The 7,492-nt window shown below is 31.9% G+C and overlaps 1 long non-coding RNA gene across 1 annotated transcript in view; it reads right to left on the bottom strand.

Annotated features, from left to right (window-relative positions):
* Nucleotides 1-5,626, bottom strand: part of LOC127864696 (uncharacterized) — a 65,081-nt gene extending 59,455 nt beyond the window's left edge. Inside the window, exon 1 of the long non-coding RNA XR_008042218.1 lies at nucleotides 5,529-5,626. This is a non-coding gene — a long non-coding RNA (uncharacterized LOC127864696). The remainder of the gene's footprint in view (nucleotides 1-5,528) is intronic.
* Between the last annotated feature and the right edge of the window lie 1,866 nt (nucleotides 5,627-7,492).

Below are 7,492 nucleotides of genomic sequence, written 5' to 3' on the forward strand. Positions count from 1 at the left end.
TCCATTTTTGCATTTAAAAAACAGCCTGCACGCTATACACGGGAGCGCGCTATACGTGGAAACCTACGGTACTGTTTTAAATCTATTTGCAATGGAGCCTGATGCTATTTTGTAAACAACATTTAATAAGGTTAATGGTCGCAGGTTTTTAAGATAACATCTCGGCTTGTTTTCTTTTGGAATGCAAGTTATAATTCCATGCTTTTGAGTTATGGACAAAGAGTTTGTATTAAAAGCATAATTTATGCTTCTTACTATAAAGTGACCTAACTTATTCCAAAACACCTTAAAGAATTCAGCAGTGAATCCATCAGAACCGGGACTTTTGTCGCGTTTCATATATTTAAGCGTTATGGCTACTTCTTTTATATTAAGCAGTCCTTCTATTGAATCAGATTGAACTTTATTCAATTTTGGTATATTTACATGAGATAAATCCGCTGTTATATCATATTCCATTTTGTAGTCATTTTTTCTGTATAGTGATTTATAGAACGAAACAGCTTCATTCAAAATATCATTTTGTTTAATCAACTTAGCACCATTTTCTGATTCAATAAAAGGTATCGACTTAATGGTTTTATTCAAGTGAGCAAAAGTATTTTGAGGTTTTTTCCCCATCTTCTATCCATTTAGCTCTAGAACGAATAAGTGACCCTTTAAGTTTATTTTCCCGAACGTTTTCTAATTCATTTTGTAAGGCAAGAAGTTGGTCTGCATTAGTTTCATTAAATGATTTTTGAAGTCTATCAATTTCCTTAATTAAATTTGATTCATGGTTTTTGTTTAGTTTAGTTTTATATGATGAAAAAGAGATAGTTTTCCCTCTAATTTCCATAAGTAATGTTTCGAGGAATAATTGGTCATTGATAACAAACTGTATGTTACTGTTATCAATGTTTTCAAAATTGTCTATGTTGTAAATTGGAATACAATAATGTTGTTATTTTCTATCAAAGTATTTATTTAGTTTAAATATTCAATATCCTTTAACAGTGAATTGTTGAATTTCCAAAGCCCTTTCCCATGTAAGAGATCAGTAAAAAAGATGGGTGTATCTTTATTAGGCCCGTATAATGAACATAAGGTAAACTGGTGTGTCATATATGTCAAGTCCAATAAAGGAAGTTACCAAGAGAGTCGTTTTCAATTTTATTTACTGTGATTGGTAAGTTTTTTTTAAACAAAATGCTAATACCTCTTGAATTAGATTGCCCAAAACTAAAATAACATTCCCCGTCCCATTCTGAGTATATTTTATTTTTCATATCAGGAGTAAAATGACAATCTTGGAAATAATAGATATGTGCTTATTTTGCTTTTTAAAATCAAAGACATCTCTACGTTTTTTACTGTTATTGAGACCCCTACAGTTGAAAGATATGAGTTTAAGATTATCCATTTATATACAGGTATGATGAAAAAAGTGCTTTAACATGTATATAACTAAAAAGGTTCCTAGGTAGACAGAATACACTATTCCTATCGTTTAACTTCTGCATGTTATGATGCAAGCAATTCAGCAAATTAAACATAAATATACAACGAAACAGACACAAAATGTACAAAAGGAGTTTCAACATATGATGATTGATTGTGGCTACAATCAAGACATATAGGCTAATTTACATCTAGATACATGATTTAACAACATATATTTTATATTTGATAATATTTTTGGTGTATCAATTACTTAAATCCGAAAGTTTACATAAAATTGAAGAGACATTTAATTTTTACATATAAATTGCTTATAAGCAATAGGAGAGTTTAGATTTATCAAAACATTTTTTTCTTCTAAAATCGAAAACCCACACTCAAGCTTATTACAACACACATGTGTTAAACAAACAAGGAACAACACATCCACATATTAAATACAAATTGTCAAATTTATCAAATTTTTTTTTTTCTTCTAAAAATCGAAAACCCACACTCAAGCTCATTACAACACACATGTGCTAAACAAACAAGGAACAACACATCCACATATAAAATACAAATTGTCATCAATGTTCATGTGTTGCAGTCATATGAATTACAGTCATATCTAACCTTAACAAAAACTATATAAATTGGTAAATTATTAAGCATACTTCGATAAAGTATACGACTTTAAACAACGTCTTCATTAATGTTCATGTGTTGCAGTAGTATGTATTATAGTCATATTTAACCTTAACAAAAACAATATAAGCCGGTAAATTATTAAGCACACTTCGATAAAGTATACGACTTTAAACAGACAATTACAGTCCATAAGTTTTAAATCTCTACATCACTTTAGTTAAATTCAAATTATAAATTAATCAATCTCCATGAATAAAAATATGAAAACATAAACAAAACACACATTTCTGACCTAATTCCAGGGTTAACACACAGTCACAGATCAGCGAAGCACACTAGATAAAAATAAATTAACCAATCAAATTCACTGGGCTTTAAATAGAACCAAATGGAAAAATCATTACTATAGTCTGTTTCAGTCATCCAGGTAAACACACAGGTTATTCAGGCCAAGGGGAAAAAGTGTTCATTTCTCATGTCAACATCAACATGCCCAGACTCAATTTAAATTTATGTTACATATCTTATCACCATGAAGCTATTGTTATTATAACTTTTTGTAAAAGTTGCATTGTCACTGTTTACTCATGTGTCACTGTATTTGTGATTTGAGCTTAATTAAGGTAATGTTGTTGTTGTTGTTGTAAAGACAGTAGAGTAGTACGGGTATATAATAATTCCTAAGACAAAAACACTAAGGAAATACATTTTCAATAATTTAAGAACAGCAGCGAAGTAATTTTACATAACAATATTAGTGTGCAACAACATGAAATGAACAAGAACTATACAGTTTTTATAATTGACCTAAACAGGTATGTATTGGAAAAAGTGTTGTTCTGTTTGAGTGGACTGAGATTTAAAAAAAATCATACCATTCAAATTGAATATGGACTCTTCAATTGAAAACAATGACACACAAGGGCTGGTATATTAACAACAGCATACAAGTTCCATAAAAGGTACAAGATGGTATATTATTAATAGTTATAATTGCCAGGTGTACAATGGTATATTTGTATTATGCACAGGTAACTATTCCATACACATGTTGATGTACGTTTAAAAGATATGGACTATAACAATCCCATTCACCTTTGATTATAACCACAGAATAAAAAAATACTGATTTTCTAAAGCCAACTGTTAAAAGTATAGTCTGTATTCAAGGCTAATAGTTGGCATTGTTTAGTTTATAAAAGTTGCTTACATTCAGCATGCAATTAGTCATAATTTAATTAAATTTCTAAGTGTAGAAGAATGCTTATTTTTTCTCTGCTTTTGTTTAAACTTTACTTAATAGTTCCTCGAAAAATGTTAAATTACGCATTGTATTTTTTACAGAGTTGAATTTCTGTTAAGTATGCAAAGATATTGTCTAAAAAACAAATAGCACAGGTAAATAATATGAGAAGAATTATGAAATGTTTATTAAACAAGAGTATATAGTATACATAAGTGAATTATATGTAATTTAGGACATACCATGTTTCAACATTGCCGTGTTCATTTATCATAGTAATGTTCAGGTTTTCTTTAATTTCCGCTCACACCAGTTCTTCTGAATCGTCTGAACTCTTCTATCACATTATTCACATTGTCATAAATGTCAAATTTGACGCGTTCATCCGCAACGGTTTGTCCATAAACGGAACCATTAAAATATCAGACACTACTAATGTCAGGGTGTAGGAGAAGCCTGTTGATAAGCCCCTGGTTGGGCTTGGTGACGTCGTCAACCAATCTAAAGCCACCGTTCTTCATGGGGGTCCTTTTCTGCATAATGGTTGATTTTGATGAATTATTCCGTAGCCTTATGAGTACTGGCCGGGTCTGTCCTCGTTTTGTTGGGATTCGGTGTATGGCCACAATATCAGTAACCAGTAGGTCAACATCTGCATGATTCTTCAGGATTTGTGTAACGGCTTTGGTGATTGAGTCTTCGGTTTCATCGCTATTTTCTTGAATATTTAGAATTTTGATGTTATTTTTCCTTGAATATTGCTCGTTATAATTGGCTTTCATATGGGCCAGTTTGCTAAGTTCATAGGTTTTTTGTATTTGTTCATTCATTGATTTGACGTTGGTACTTGTTTTATCTTTTAATCTTTTAATCTGGTCTTTGAGATTTTTGTTGTCATAATCTAGTGACTCTATTTTAGATTGCACTTCAACAAGTTTTTCACTGACTAATTTTTCAATCTTATTATTCATGCTTTGCTCAATTTTGTTCATTAGACTTGTAACAATGTTTGTAATGAGTTGCTCCACTTCTTCCTTTTTCAGCATACATTTGAGATCATCCCTCAAACTTGTAATGGTGTCAGTCATGGTTTGTAACTGTGTTTGGATTATTTGGAATTCTTCCATGCTTGAATTGCTAGCTTCACTATCTGGGCGTGATTTTTTACAGCCTGTTTTGTTTGGGGATTTGTCCCTGAGAAGTTCAGTTTAGGCTGGCCTTTTGATGCAGTTTCACTCATTGTATTAATTGTTAAGAACAGCTATTTTCTACCTATTATGTTTTGATAGACCAGCAATTATTCTGCAGTACAGTTATTTTCACCGTATCTTGTTTTGATAGTCCAGCAATTAGTCTGCCACAGCTTTTAATCCAGGTATAATCCAGGTGAACACAGGTATACACAGGGTTTTTTCAAGATTGTATCCGGTGAATTTCAATTCAACAAACACTCAACTAATGTACATCCTTTTGAAATTTACACTTTCAAATAATTCCTTTTATCTCATAACATTTTCAAATTTCCACTTTTGACACTAGATGCACAGTACATTCATGCACATGTTGTTCTAAATTTTACTATTACTAAATCACTATAAACATGTATTTTTGATGTAAAATTTGAGAGCAAATTTATCAGCACATCACACCTGTGATGACCCTCCTGCTTTTTTCATATAATATAATGGTGATTTCAAATTTTATTTGATATAAACTGATTCTCGTTATATACTATTTTTATCATATTTTCGATGCTTTCAGAACGTCTAAAAGGGACATTTTGTCGTTTGTTTTGTCCAACTTATCTCTATAACATAATTAGATGATTAACAGTGCACATACATTTCGACCATGCATAAAGACGCACTCTTTCTAAATGTGAATGGGTTGTATTTATTTCAATTTTGCATTAAAAAAGCAATAACCTTAAGTTGTTTTTTTTAAATGGTTTGCGTCTTAGATTATACAATGACGAACAACTTCGTTGCCTTCATCGCATTGATTAATGTAATCAAAATCATCGATATATAATAAGGTCCATTTCTACACTAGGTCACTGAACGATATTTAAAGAAAAGGGGAGCAACTCATTCATCTTTCTTGACGAAATGTACAGTTTACGATTCATTTGTTTGAGAAATTGACATTGTAGGAAAGAGACCGTCGTAGATTTATAGTAAGTTAATATTAATACATGTAAGAAACACATATTTACCTTTTTCATTGCATTATAAGTGTTATATTCGTTACTAAAATGCATGTTTCATGTGCGTTCACTATATGCGTTGTTAAACGCCGCCATCTTAGTAGTTAGGTTACATTCAGCTAACACATCTAGTATCCCTCCGTAATGCGTAATTTCTTAAGAGTTTTTGTTCTCTTCTTGCATAAAAGCAATTTAACAAGCATAGACTTGTATTTTGTGGCTATTTCTAATATGCTATATGTGTCTTGAGTGTTTTGATGACGTAAATTGCATTCTTAGTTAAAAAATGAACTTTTAATTTGCGTCGAAATGTGGCTGCCAAAACGATGTTTGTACTGGTGTATGACATGCCCTTTTATTGAAGTCAATGGTTAACAACATATCGATCTTTAAAAGTATACCAGACATGCAAAAGGAGAAAGAAAGGCTTGAAAAAATGCTTTAAAAATTTGCAGTATTGTAATGGGATCCTTTCGGAATGTGGTAATTTAAATGGTAAAAGGCACATATACTGGAATGTAAATATTGCAGCAATTCATCTACACACATGATAAAAAAACGATATTTAATGATTGTTCGACCATTGGAGTTATAGACAAGATGAGAGATGTGGATATTTGGGCCAAAATTAGTGGGCATGTAAGGGATTGGAAGTGGATCCGGTTGGGAAGAATAAGTGTTAAATTTCCAAATTACCTTACTAGCAAATACGATGATCTTCATATATTTACATTTCAGATGGAGAACATGATTACAAAAATACACAATGACACGCATGTATTCCATTCAATCCATTCTCTCTTGTTTCGTATGCTTGATATTTTATTCCTTAAGCCACATATTGCGACAAAATCAGTGGCCGTCTTGCTTTAGGCTGGAAGGATGTCAACACGCCGTTAAGAACTTAATTTTTTTAAATATCTCAAGATGTTAAAATATATTGGAAAAAATCTTAAAGGGACCTTTTCACAGATTTTGGCATGTTTCGAAGTTTGCCATTAAATGCTTTATATTGATAAATGTTAACATTAAATTTTAAAAGCTCCAGTAAAAAATAAAAAATAAAATTTAAAAAAGGAAAAAAGAAGTAGCCCGCAGCAAGGCTCGTACCAGTGTCGCCCGGAATCCTAAAGTACAATCGCATTAGCCAACTGAGCTATCCTGCCAAGCATACATTACATGCGTATTTTAAACGTTATATAAGCAATCTTCGTAGTTTCACAAATTTGAACGACAACAACAAAACATTCCAAATTATTCAATCGCTGTATTTTTTTACATATATGGACAGCCTATTACGCGATTACTCAGTAAACTTAAACCAGTCAATTGTGTTTCATATGTTGATGTTATGCGCAGTTGTTTTTTCACTCGTGTGAATAGTCTTAGTAATAACAAAGATAGTATATAGATATTGCTTTCATATTGGTATGCATGTGTATCTAGGCAACACCTTTCCATGTCCTTGAAATCTCAACTTTGCATGGCCCCATTACCAACCGTGGGGCGCCCCTGGGTCAAACATTCGGCGTGGGGATACGCGTTGGCCTCTGCCGTGCCATTTCTAGTTCAACATCTATTAAGAGTCGGTTTCTTTATGATCATCAGTTTCATCTACAAAAAACACAAGAAAGGGCAATATCATCATTGGCAGTTGATCGCAGTTTTACTTATCAAGAGTTAGTTCAAAGCAAGAAATACAATAAGCTTGATGTATAAATAAGATTAATTATTGATATCTCAGCTGTATGTTGCAACACTATTGATATATCAGCTGTACTATTTAATGATGTTACTGCGTTGGTGGCACAAGTGAGACTGGCTTATCAGCTCACTGTACAATGTAACAGTAAGGCTATTCAAGCATGCGGCTATCTATAGTCTGTATCTAGTTACACTATGCAACAAATTGAAATAAAATGTTACTTTGTTCTCAAATATTTTTCTCGGGTGTTTCCACTTAATATATTTAT

Source organism: Dreissena polymorpha, chromosome 1 (assembly GCF_020536995.1).
Source record: "Dreissena polymorpha isolate Duluth1 chromosome 1, UMN_Dpol_1.0, whole genome shotgun sequence".
In the NCBI taxonomy this organism is placed as follows: Eukaryota; Metazoa; Mollusca; class Bivalvia; order Myida; family Dreissenidae; genus Dreissena; species Dreissena polymorpha.